Source organism: Chlamydotis macqueenii, chromosome 6, assembly GCF_036417535.1.
Source record: "Chlamydotis macqueenii isolate bChlMac1 chromosome 6, bChlMac1.mat, whole genome shotgun sequence".
Taxonomy (NCBI): domain Eukaryota; kingdom Metazoa; phylum Chordata; class Aves; order Otidiformes; family Otididae; genus Chlamydotis; species Chlamydotis macqueenii.
In genome coordinates, this window is record NC_141561.1 from 42,466,406 (window position 1) to 42,480,087 (window position 13,682).

General features: G+C 45.9%; 3 pseudogenes; all 3 read left to right on the top strand.

The window, feature by feature from the left end:
* Positions 1-574: 574 nt before the first annotated feature.
* Positions 575-2,703, top strand: LOC147600327 (UDP-glucuronosyltransferase 1A8 pseudogene; annotated as a pseudogene).
* A 1,650-nt stretch (positions 2,704-4,353) lies between these two features.
* LOC147600328 (UDP-glucuronosyltransferase 1A6 pseudogene) lies at positions 4,354-5,108 on the top strand (annotated as a pseudogene).
* A 1,374-nt stretch (positions 5,109-6,482) lies between these two features.
* Positions 6,483-8,631, top strand: LOC147600329 (UDP-glucuronosyltransferase 1A8 pseudogene; annotated as a pseudogene).
* Positions 8,632-13,682: the final 5,051 nt, after the last annotated feature.

Sequence of the window (13,682 nt, forward strand, 5' to 3'; positions counted from 1 at the left end):
TGCCTGAGAACCAAGCCGACTGAGGGAGTCGCTGGCAAACTCTCAAAACGCTCAGAAACACCTCTGCAGTACTGATTAACCTCACCCGTCCTCTGCTGGCTTTTGCACCCACTGCCTTCATGCTAAGGGTCCGGAGGTTTGGATGGTGAATTCATCCTGCTGCAGACGGGAGGGCAGGGCAGGACATTTCCCTAACAGGTCTCTGCTCACCCCTCTTCAGTAAATTGGGAGTGCAAAAAAAAAAAAAAACACAATTAAAAATCAACATTTTTGTTGTGAGAAAATGCTGTTTAATAAACTGGCCGTGTTCCCAGTGATGACAGGACACATGAATGATCGAGAGAGAAGTCCTAAGATCTGACTAGCATGTTGAGGAGCTGGTTCTCCATCGAACGGTCAGAAGCTTCAATGACTCAGCACAGCACTTGGCTTTATAAGTAATGGAGAAAAAAAAACAAATAAACACCACACCACACCAAACCAAGCACCAACCCCACAACTCAGAGCAAGAAATCATTAACTAGAAGATTACGACAAAGCAGCACAACTCAACAGACAAATCATCGCCTTCCTTTAAAGGCATCTTCAAGCTACAGCCTGAAGACAACTTTCACAGACCGTGTTCTGACCACAGGAACATGACTTTGCAGCTTTGCTCTGCCTGGATTTTTATCCTGCTCCTTCCTGGCCTCTCAGATGGAGGGAAACTCCTGGTGGTGCCCATGGTCGGAAGCCACTGGCTTAGCCTGCAGCCAGTGGTTGAAAAGCTCAGCGCAAGAGGACACGAAGTGGTGGTGCTCCTGCCAGAAATAACCTGGCAGTTGGAAACGACAGCAGCGTACGCTGTGAAAACATACCCAGTGTCTCACACGCTGGAACAGCTGGACAATGCCTTTAATGCATACGTTGACACTCACCTGAAGAACCTGCCTCTGCCGCTGAAGGCTCTAGCACGGTACGACAGCTCACTGCACGTTTTCTCGATGTTCTTTACTCAGTGCAGGGACCTGTTTGACAGCAAGGAGACCCTGCAGTACTTGAATCAAAGTGGCTTTGACGCTGTCCTAACAGACCCCGTCTTTATGTGTGGACCGATAGTTGCTAATTATTTTTCTCTTCCATTTCTGTTCTTCGTGAGAGGATTTCCTTGCAGCTTACACTATGAAGCTCCACAGTGCCCAAACCCTCTGTCCTACATCCCGAGACTATTCACCTTGAACTCAGACCGCATGACTTTTTTCCAGAGAGTGGAAAATGCACTGGTTTCCCTCCTGGAGCTTGCGTACTGTAACGGTTTATACAAAGAGGCAATAAAGCTTTCCTCCGAACTTCTTCAGAGAGATGTGTCCCTGTTAGACCTCCTGAACTCTGCTGCCATTTGGCTTCTGAGATATGACTTTGTGTTTGAGTACGTCAGACCAGTGATGCCCAACATGATCTTTATTGGAGGCATAAACTGTGCTGAGGGGAAACCGCTGCCTAAGGTATGTTCCTCTTCGTCCAAATTATACATTTTCCAAGCCAATGCAATTGCGTCATTTCTGTAAGTTCAGTGCTATGGAATTATTTTTTTTTTTATTTCTGGTAATGGTTTAATATAACCAGGCTTTGGCAGTTGTTTTCCACAGGCTGAAATCAAGTTTCCTTTATGGAGGCAGATTACTTACTTGAATTAATGAGGATTTCCTGACAAGTCCAACAAAAAATGGACTTCACCTGCCAGCTACAAATTACTGTCCTCAGTGAATGTGTATTATTCACCAGCCAGATGCAGATTTGATTTCATGTTTGTGGAGTCTGACATGTATCTCTTTCACCTGACCAAAAACCCAAGGACCCGAGAGTCATCTTTGGTTTGTAACTCCAGGCTCAGTAAAGTCAGTTAACTTGCTTTGGCTGTGTTTTCATGACGTATGGCTTCCAAACTGGCTGGCTATGTTAAGTTATTTCTGAGTGCAGATCATGGTGGAACATACATGTCACGTGGAAATGGAAAGATTTAATCTAAAACTGTGTATTTGGTGAAAGACACTTCTATGCAAAACTCAGATAAGTTTTCATACCTATTTCTTGACATTTGCTTTTACCAGAATTGTTCTGCAGGATTTTGAAAGCTACTCTAGAAAATGACATCTGTTTTGATAGTTAGCATGTGATCTCTAAACCAATTACTAGCACTAGACTATTCCTTCCAGGCACAGAGCAGGACACAAGTCTCTTTCCTATGAAATGACCCCCTCACTTCTGAATGGTGGCCACACAGTATCACTGCACAACTGCAGTGCAGTATCCTTGAGCTGAAGGGTTTTGCTCTTTCTTGCTTCAGATTTCTCTTAGACTCTTTGATGGGCTTATGCAGAGTCCACTGAAGTTAACAAAGAATAAGGCAAATCAAGAACAATATTCTAAATCAGAATATTAGAACAATACTATAAATAAGGCATTCTCTTGCGTTAGGCTCAAGAGAGTGGCACTTCGTAGTTGGAGATTTAAGAGGCAAATGATGGCTGGTTGCGTGACCTAAGTCTTGGCTTCTGTGTCTTGAAGGTCTCAGAGCTGCAGACGGTTTGCAGCTTGTTACAAAGGCAGAGCCCTCCTGCCCTTACTTTATTCCTGGCGTCTCCTGTCGCATTTGTCACTTGGTGGAAATCACATGTTCCAAACCTTGAAAAACCTGGTATATCTTCATCCCGCCTTTTCTAGCTTCATTTTCTACAGAGAGCAGAGGAATTTCTCCTGTTTTGCTGTGAACAGTGCCAAGCAGCAAGGCAGTAATGCAGTAGAGTGCAAACAAATGTGAGGCGAGCCATATGGGAGAAAAACAGCTACCTATTCATAGAGAGTGGTAAGCCCTGGGTTGATCTCTACGGTTCAGAAATACAAAACAGGAGGCAAGTAAAAGCAGCGCTAACTGTGAAAAAGGAAGTTTAACCATCGTGCACTGTACATCTTCAATGCACAGTATGGACCAACACAGTTCTTGCAACAAAAATTCCCTCGTGGCAATTGGAGCTACTGCCTTAGTTTCCCCTTCCGTGGGGAGTTTGTCTCCCGCTTAAACTAAAACACACTCTCTAATTTCCGTCTAAAGGTACAATACTTGGCAAAGGTCTACACACAGAAATCCAGAAAGGCTGTAAGAGTATTATATTCACAAATATCAAATACATTGCCCCACAAAAGTTAGGAAATGTTCCAATTACGGTGGCCTGGGCAGCCTTAAATGTCACCTTTCTGTGAGGGTGCAGTCATTCATTTCAGGATCCCATACCGTCACTTTCACATGATTTCTGTTTACGGCTTCGGAAAGAGCTGTCCTAGAAATGATCTCTGTTCCGTGATTTGCTTAGCTGCCTGCTGCTTCTTGCTCTTGCAAAGACTTAGAGTAAGATTACTTTCCAACTTGCAGTCAACAGATCATCGCTGCAACGTTCCGTGCCAGCTCCAAGAGACACCTGGAGTAACCCACAAGCCTTACGGCGAGAGGTGCTTGTAGGAGGAAAGTAAACCTGCAGCCTCGAGCCACCCAAAATTCAGCCTTGTTTAACGTAACATTTCTGTCCTGAGTACCCAGTGGGAAAGCCTCTCCTCCCAGATGCCAGAGCTCACACTTGGTTCTCAGTCTTTGAGGACCCTGTTCCCCAAACTATCCTCTGCACCTACAACCACAGTCCATAAGCAGCACCACACCCTTCAAACCTGCAAGGGGCCCAGCTGCCCTTTGCTACTGCATAACAAACAACAAACACCTGTAAACCTACAATGTTATTTGGGAAAATGAGCCAGTCTGTTAATTTTCTGAACGATAATTACCCAGCTTACATCTGACCTCAGCTGATTCTGTGCTACCCCGAGAATGTAATCCTTTCTTTGTCTGTTTATCTGTTCTCTGTTTACTTCTAAATTCATGGGGTTTTTTTAAATTCTGTCCATCTTGTTGCTGTCTCACCTTTTCCACAGTTTTTGCCCTGATGGTCTGGTACAGCAAAACAAGGCTTATTTTCTCACTGAGTACTTACCAAGTCAATGGTATTAACCACAAGTGTTATTACAAGATTACGTCCCTGGTCCTCTTAGTTTCTTGAAGGAAGGAACATACTGAGACACCTCCAAGCTTAAAGATTAACAAAAAGTACAAAGGACGACATCTTTTTCCAAGAGCAGTGGCTCCCATTCCCTGTGTTGTGAGCAATTGCAACACTGAAAGATAACCACAGCTATACTGGGAAGTTAAATATTTATTTCTGCAGCCAATAAATTCCCTGCAGAAAAGTTAAAGCTTGCATGGACCTTCATATAAAGGACTCTGTCGGATGCCTCCAGAGCAGAACGAACTCGTTTACTGCCACGGAAATGGCTCCTCCATCTCAGTTTTTTTACCAGCATCCTTGGATGTTTCTTCTTCTGTTATCTCCTTTCATCCTTGCTGAAGGTGGAAAGATCCTGGTGTTGCCTCACGATGGAAGTCACTGGCTCAGCATGCGCCCAGTGGTAGGGAAACTCCAGCAAAATGGACATGAAGTTGTTGTGGTCGTACCGTCAACAAGTTTGTCTCTGAATCCAAGTGAGCCTCAGAACTACACAGTGAAAGCGTATCCAATACCTTACGCAGAGGAACATTTCGGTGTTGCGCTCAAGTCATTTATTGGTGCTCATTTTATTGAACAATCTGTTTTGAATATTATTTTTACAATGTATCAAAGCATGTTTGACATTATCAAGGTTTTTTTCACCAACTGTAAGAGCCTTTTGCACAACAAAGACATGATGCAGTATTTGAGAGAGAGCAAATTTGATGTGGTTTTCACAGATCCAGTTGTGATGTGCGGACCGATACTTGCTGAGTATCTTTCAGTTCCTTCTGTCTACTTCTTGCGAGGACTTCTTGCAGTATGGATTTTAAAGCTACCCAGTGTCCAAACCCTCCTTCCTATGTCCCCAGACTTTTCCTGAGTAATTCAGATAGCATGTCATTTGCTCAACGTGTGAAGAACATGCTGGTCCATATGCTGGAGTTTGTTTACTACCCCCCGCCCCCTTTTTCTCATCTCAATCCACAACGGCTTCCTCCTAATAGGTCTGTTCACCACAAAAAGGCACATATCTAGGAGACAGTGGTCACCTTACTGACAGTCTGCTGCACCCACCCAGCACTCCAGAGGAGCACTCGAGCACGACAGTGCCAAATCCTCCCTCGCTCCTTACTTCTGGATCCACAAAGCACTGCTGCCAGCAGCTTCCTTCCCTTAAACATCACAGGATGGTTTGGGTGGGAAGGGACCTTTCAAGCCCATCCAGTCCAACCCCCCTGCAAGGAGCAGGGACATCTCCAACCGGATCAGGTTGCTCAGAGCCCCGTCCAGCCTGGCCTGGAATGTTTCCAGGGATGGGGCATCCACCAGGTCTCTGGGCAACGTGGGCCAGTGCTCCTCCACCCTCAGCATAAAAAATTTCTTCCTTGTGGCTAAGCTAAATCTACCCTCTTTTAGTTTAAAACCATTACCCGTTGTCCTACTGCAACAAGCCCTGCTAAAAAGTTTGCTCCCACGTTTCTCAGGAGCCCCCTTTAAGTATCATACAGTAATACAGATCAGAACAGATCTCTGGATGACCTTTCTGGTCCAATGCCCTCACAAAGCAGGGACAAATTAGAGCACATCACTTATTTGGGCCTTGCCCTGCCAAAGTTGGAATAATTCCATCAAAGTAGATCCCAAAACGCCTCTAAGCCCCTGTATTACGTGCCTTACCTCTGATGGTAACCCCTCGTGTTGTAACTCGGGTCTGGCATTGGTAACTCACACTTATCTCACACTCCCTTGAACCCAGCAGTGTTTAACTGGTCGAGAAACCCTTGCCTGAGAACCAAGCCGACTGAGGGAGTCGCTGGCAAACTCTCAAAACGCTCAGAAACACCTCTGCAGTACTGATTAACCTCACCCGTCCTCTGCTGGCTTTTGCACCCACTGCCTTCATGCTAAGGGTCCGGAGGTTTGGATGGTGAATTCATCCTGCTGCAGACGGGAGGGCAGGGCAGGACATTTCCCTAACAGGTCTCTGCTCACCCCTCTTCAGTAAATTGGGAGTGCAAAAAAAAAAAAAAACACAATTAAAAATCAACATTTTTGTTGTGAGAAAATGCTGTTTAATAAACTGGCCGTGTTCCCAGTGATGACAGGACACATGAATGATCGAGAGAGAAGTCCTAAGATCTGACTAGCATGTTGAGGAGCTGGTTCTCCATCGAACGGTCAGAAGCTTCAATGACTCAGCACAGCACTTGGCTTTATAAGTAATGGAGAAAAAAAAACAAATAAACACCACACCACACCAAACCAAGCACCAACCCCACAACCCAGAGCAAGAAATCATTAACTAGAAGATTACGACAAAGCAGCACAACTCAACAGACAAATCATCGCCTTCCTTTAAAGGCATCTTCAAGCTACAGCCTGAAGACAACTTTCACAGACCGTGTTCTGACCACAGGAACATGACTTTGCAGCTTTGCTCTGCCTGGATTTTTATCCTGCTCCTTCCTGGCCTCTCAGATGGAGGGAAACTCCTGGTGGTGCCCATGGGTGGAAGCCACTGGCTTAGCCTGCAGCCAGTGGTTGAAAAGCTCAGCGCAAGAGGACACGAAGTGGTGGTGCTCCTGCCAGAAATAACCTGGCAGTTGGAAACGACAGCGGCGTACGCTGTGAAAACATACCCAGTGTCTCACACGCTGGAACAGCTGGACAATGCCTTTAATGCATACGTTGACACTCACCTGAAGAACCTGCCTCTGCCGCTGAAGGCTCTAGCACGGTACGACAGCTCAGTGCACGTTTTCTCGATGTTCTTTACTCAGTGCAGGGACCTGTTTGACAGCAAGGAGACCCTGCAGTACTTGAATCAAAGCGGCTTTGACGCTGTCCTAACAGACCCCGTCTTTATGTGTGGACCAATAGTTGCTAATTATTTTTCTCTTCCATTTCTGTTCTTCGTGAGAGGATTTCCTTGCAGCTTACACTATGAAGCTCCACAGTGCCCAAACCCTCTGTCCTACATCCCGAGACTATTCACCTTGAACTCAGACCGCATGACTTTTTTCCAGAGAGTGGAAAATGCACTGGTTTCCCTCCTGGAGCTTGCGTACTGTAACGGTTTATACAAAGAGGCAATAAAGCTTTCCTCCGAACTTCTTCAGAGAGATGTGTCCCTGTTAGACCTCCTGAACTCTGCTGCCATTTGGCTTCTGAGATTTGACTTTGTGTTTGAGTACGTCAGACCAGTGATGCCCAACATGATCTTTATTGGAGGCATAAACTGTGCTGAGGGGAAACCGCTGCCTAAGGTATGTTCCTCTTCGTCCAAATTATACATTTTCCAAGCCAATGCAATTGCGTCATTTCTGTAAGTTCAGTGCTATGGAATTTTTTTTTTTTTTTATTTCTGGTAATGGTTTAATATAACCAGGCTTTGGCAGTTGTTTTCCACAGGCTGAAATCAAGTTTCCTTTATGGAGGCAGATTACTTACTTGAATTAATGAGGATTTCCTGACAAGTCCAAGAAAAAATGGACTTCACCTGCCAGCTACAAATTACTGTCCTCGGTGAATGTGTATTATTCACCAGCCAGATGCAGATTTGATTTCATGTTTGTGGAGTCTGACATGTATCTCTTTCACCTGACCAAAAACCCAAGGACCCGAGAGTCATCTTTGGTTTGTAACTCCAGGCTCAGTAAAGTCAGTTAACTTGCTTTGGCTGTGTTTTCATGACGTATGGCTTCCAAACTGGCTGGCTATGTTAAGTTATTTCTGAGTGCAGATCATGGTGGAACATACATGTCACGTGGAAATGGAAAGATTTAATCTAAAACTGTGTATTTGGTGAAAGACACTTCTATGCAAAACTCAGTTAAGTTTTCACACCTATTTCTTGACATTTGCTTTTACCAGAATTGTTCTGCAGGATTTTGAAAGCTACTCTAGAAAATGACATCTGTTTTGATAGTTAGCATGTGATCTCTAAACCAATTACTAGCACTAGACTATTCCTTCCAGGCACAGAGCAGGACACAAGTCTCTTTCCTATGAAATGACCCCCTCACTTCTGAATGGTGGCCACACAGTATCACTGCACAACTGCAGTGCAGTATCCTTGAGCTGAAGGGTTTTGCTCTTTCTTGCTTCAGATTTCTCTTAGACTCTTTGATGGGCTTATGCAGAGTCCACTGAAGTTAACAAAGAATAAGGCAAATCAAGAACAATATTCTAAATCAGAATATTAGAACAATACTATAAATAAGGCATTCTCTTGCGTTAGGCTCAGGAGAGTGGCACTTCGTAGTTGGAGATTTAAGAGGCAAATGATGGCTGGTTGCGTGACCTAAGTCTTGGCTTCTGTGTCTTGAAGGTCTCAGAGCTGCAGACGGTTTGCAGCTTGTTACAAAGGCAGAGCCCTCCTGCCCTTACTTTATTCCTGGCGTCTCCTGTCGCATTTGTCACTTGGTGGAAATCACATGTTCCAAACCTTGAAAAACCTGGTATATCTTCATCCCGCCTTTTTTAGCTTCATTTTCTACAGAGAGCAGAGGAATTTCTCCTGTTTTGCTGTGAACAGTGCCAAGCAGCAAGGCAGTAATGCAGTAGAGTGCAAACAAATGTGAGGCGAGCCATGTGGGAGAAAAACAGCTACCTATTCATAGAGAGTGGTAAGCCCTGGGTTGATCTCTACGGTTCAGAAATACAAAACAGGAGGCAAGTAAAAGCAGCGCTAACTGTGAAAAAGGAAGTTTAACCATCGTGCACTGTACATCTTCAATGCACAGTATGGACCAATACAGTTCTTGCAACAAAAATTCCCTCGTGGCAATTGGAGCTACTGCCTTAGTTTCCCCTTCCGTGGGGAGTTTGTCTCCCGCTTAAACTAAAACACACCCTCTAATTTCAGTCTAAAGGTACAATACTTGGCAAAGGTCTACACACAGAAATCCAGAAAGGCTGTAAGAGTATTATATTCACAAATATCAAATACATTGCCCCACAAAAGTTAGGAAATGTTCCAATTACGGTGGCCTGGGCAGCCTTAAATGTCACCTTTCTGTGAGGGTGCAGTCATTCATTTCAGGATCCCATACCGTCACTTTCACATGATTTCTGTTTACGGCTTCGGAAAGGGCGGTCCTAGAAATGATCTCTGTTCCGTGATTTGCTTAGCTGCCTGCTGCTTCTTGCTCTTGCAAAGACTTAGAGTAAGATTACTTTCCAACTTGCAGTCAACAGATCATCGCTGCAACGTTCCGTGCCAGCTCCAAGAGACACCTGGAGTAACCCACAAGCCTTACGGCGAGAGGTGCTTGTAGGAGGAAAGTAAACCTGCAGCCTCGAGCCACCCAAGATTCAGCCTTGTTTAACGTAACATTTCTGTCCTGAGTACCCAGTGGGAAAGCCTCTCCTCCCAGATGCCAGAGCTCACACTTGGTTCTCAGTCTTTGAGGACCCTGTTCCCCAAACTATCCTCTGCACCTACAACCACAGTCCATAAGCAGCACCACACCCTTCAAACCTGCAAGGGGCCCAGCTGCCCTTTGCTACTGCATAACAAACAACAAACACCTGTAAACCTACAATGTTATTTGGGAAAATGAGCCAGTCTGTTAATTTTCTGAATAATAATTACCCAGCTTACATCTGGCCTGTCCTGCTTCTGGCCAGGATTAGAGTTAATATTCACCTGAGCTGGGAGGAGAACTGGAGGTGGTGGCCCCTGTGGCTGGGGCACCCAGCTGAGATAGGTTACTAATTAGCTAAAAGCTGAGGTAGGTTTACCCAAATTAGCCCAAGGGCTGTTCCATCCCATGGGGTGCCATGCTCAGTATATCAGTGAGGGGGTGCTGAGCAGAGCCTCCTGCCATGTGGGAAGAAACTGGGTGTTGAGATTTGCTGTGAGCCATTGTACTGTATTTGTTTTCCGTCACTGTTTTGTTTTCTTCTGTTATCACTCTTAATTTTTTTTTTGTTTCATCTCAGCCCAGGCATTTCTGCTGCCTTTTGTTTACCAGTTCTCCCTTCTGTCCCACTGGAGGGTGGGGGGAGTGAGAGAGAGACTGCATAGTCCAAATCGGGGCTGAACTGCAACAGTTATTTTGGTGCCCAACGTGGGGCTCGAAGGGTTGAGCTAACAACAGATCTGACTTTAGTTGCTTGAAACAAATTTGTTTATACACACTTAATATATTGGTTGGTAGTTATTGGTCATGATGTTGCAGTGGTGGGTTATGCTGTTGTGTTGTCTACACTACTATATCCACTATGTGCTCCCGGTGGTGGTGTTTATCACCTCAGGGAAAATTATGAGAATTATCCTTCTGTTATACTAAGCAAGATCAATCTATGACATGGTGACATCAATGGCCTTAGAGATAAATTGGTATTCCTATGCGGATGACTTCCCCAATTCTTTTGCTTTCAGGGCAGTTACACCACTTGTTGAGACCTTTGAAGACCTGGGGGATATTCAAACCACTGTGATGTTGTTGTTATGTGTCTTGGACGTGTGCTAAGTCTTGTTTAGTGTTGCAAAACCCCTTTTTGGGAATCTCCTCCCAAGATGTGCCCTGAGGCAGGATAGTAATATGTGGCATGGTATGAGGGAGAACAAACTGACCTGCGATGTAGGTACTTAAACTCCAGCAACAGGCACTGCAGAATCAGAGAGTGAACCTGTGCTGGTACCAGTTGCCCCTGTAGACAAGAAGACTTGGAAGCAGAAGGCAGCTCGTTTAGTGAGGGATGAAGAAGCTGCTTTTAAGAGGGAGCAGGAAGAAGAAGAGGAAGAATTATTTGCGTCATGCCAAGGAAGAACTCAGCAGCCAGGCAGGCCCTTCCTCTTCCTCAGAGGAAGAACTCCTAAATGAGAGAGTAGCCACCCGATCTCTATCCCTGAGCGAGCTGCGAGACATGCAAAAGATTTTAGCCGTCATCCTGGTGAGCACATTGTCAGCTGGCTGCTGCAGTGCTGGGATAATGGGGCCAGTAGCCTGGTATTAGAGGGCAGAGAAGCTGGTCCGCTGGGATCCATTTCTAGAGAAGGGGGCACTGACAAAGCAGTTGGAAGAGGGACACAAGCCCTCTGTGCTCTGGAAGTGACTCCTGTCAGGTGTGATGGAAAGGTGTCCTTTCAAGGAGGATGTAATGTGTCACCCAGGCAAGAGGGCCACCATGGAGAGGGGTATCCAGTACCTGAGGGAACTGGCTGTGCTGGAGGTCATTTATGATGACCTGGACAACGAGCAGTTATCCAAGGATCCAGATGAAGTCAGTGCACACACAACAAATGTGGCGGAAGTTTGTTCAAAGTGCACCGTTGTCATATGCCATCTCATTGGCAGTTACGACCTGGGAAGATGGAGAGGAAGAAACAGTGGATGAACTGGCTGGCCGACTCCGGCAGTACGAGGAAAGCCTGTCTTCCTCCCTACGGGCCTGTGTCTCAGCTGTGGAGAAACTGTCGCAGGAGTTCCAGAAATTCAAAGCAGATCTGTCCCATTCCCCACCGGTACGGGCCAATATTTCAGCTATTAGGAGCAAACGTTTCCTTGCTCAAGAGAGACGGTATATGCGGCGGGGTACGCTGTGGTTTACCTTGTGTGACCAAGGAGAGGATGTGAGGGAGTGGGATGGGAAGCCTACCTCTGCCCTAGAGGCGCGGGTACGTGAGTTGCGTGGAAAAACCATTGCAAATAGAAGTTCTCCCTGGAAAAATACTGCACCAGTCTCCAACAGGCAGACTAGAAGGAATCGCCTTAGTTCTGGCCCTCTCGAAGGGACCTCTCACACATATTTAAAAGAAATGAGCAAGGAATACTGTGGCCAGGATTAGAGAGGCCCTGCTTCCAGCCATATGGAGGAGAGGGACAAGCGAGTTTATTGGACTGTGTGGATCCGATGGCCGGGCACGTCAGACCCACAAGAGCAGAAAGCTCTAGTGGATAGTGGTGCACAATGTACCTTGATGCCATCAAGATCTAATGGGGCGGAGCCCGTGTATATTTCTGGAGTGACAGGAGGATTCCAACAGCCAACAGTATTGGAGGCTGAAGTGAGCCCGACAGGGAATGAGTGGCAAAAGCACCCCGCAGTGACTGGCCCAGATGCTCCGTGCCTTCTTGGTAAGGATTACCTCCGAAGGGGGTGTTTCAAGGACCCAAAAGGGTACTGGTGGGCTTTTGGCGTAGGTGCTTTGGAGATGGAGGAAATTATACGGTTGTCCACCTTGCCTGGTCTCTCAGAGGATCCTTCTGTTGTGGGGGCTGTTGAGGGCTGAAGAACAACAGGTGCCGATTGCTACCACCACTGTGCACCGGCGGCAGTATCGTGCCAACCGAGACTCCCTGATCCCCACCCATGAGCTGATTTGTCGACTGCAGAGCCAGGGAGTGATCAGCAAGTCCCGTTCACCCTTTAACAGTCCCATATGGCCAGTGCGAAAATGTGGAGGTTAACAGTGGACTATTGTGGCCTGAATGAGGTAACACCACCACTGAGTGCTGCCGTGCCAGTCGTGCTAGAACTTCAGTGTGAGCTGGAGTCCAAGGCAGCCAAGTGGTACGCTACCACTGATATTGCCAACGCGTTTTTCTGAATCGCACTGGCAGCAGAATGCAGGCCACAGTTTGCTTTCACTTGGAGGGGGGTCCAGTACATGGGAATCGACTGCCCCAGGGGTGGAAACACAGCCCCATCATTTGCCATGGACTGATCCAGACTGCACTGGAAAAGGGTGGCGCTCCAGAGCACCTGCAGTACATTGATGATATAATTGTGTGGGGCAATACAGCATCAGAAACTTTTGAAAAAGGTGAGAAAATAATTAAAATCCTCCTGAAAGCTGGGTTTGCCATAAAACAAAGTAAGGTGAAAGGACCTGCATGAGAGATATAGTTTTTGGGGGTGAAATGGCAAGATGGGCGTCGTCAGATTCCAATAGATGTAGTCAACAATAGAACGGCTATGGCAGCCCCGACGGACAAAAAGGAAACGCAAGCTTTCCTGGGTGTTTTGGGTTTCTGGAGGATGCATATTCCAAATTATAGTTTACCAGTTTTTTGTTTACCAGTTCTCCCTTCTGTCCCACTGGACGGTGGGGGGAGTGAAAGAGAGACTGCATAGTCCCAATCAGGGCTGAACTATGGCATGACCTCAGCCGATTCTGTGCTACCCCGAGAATGTAATCCTTTCTTTGTCTGTTTATCTGTTCTCTGTTTACTTCTAAATTCATGGTGTTTTTTTAAATTCTGTCCATCTTGTTGCTGTCACACCTTTTCCACAGTTTTTGCCCTGATGGTCTGGTACAGCAAAACAAGGCTTATTTTCTCACTGAGTACTTACCAAGTCAATGGTATTAACCACAAGTGTTATTACAAGATTATGTCCCTGGTCCTCTTAGTTTCTTGAAGGAAGGAACATACTGAGACACTTCCAAGCTTAAAGATTAACAAAAAATACAAAAGACGACATCTTTTTCCAAGAGCAGTGGCTCCCATTCCCTGTGTTGTGAGCAATTGCAACACTGAAAGATAACCACAGCTATACTGGGAAGTTAAATATTTATTTCTGCAGTCAATAAATTCCCTGCGGAAATGTTAAAGCTTGCATGGACCTTCATATAAAGGACTCTGTCGGATGCCTCCA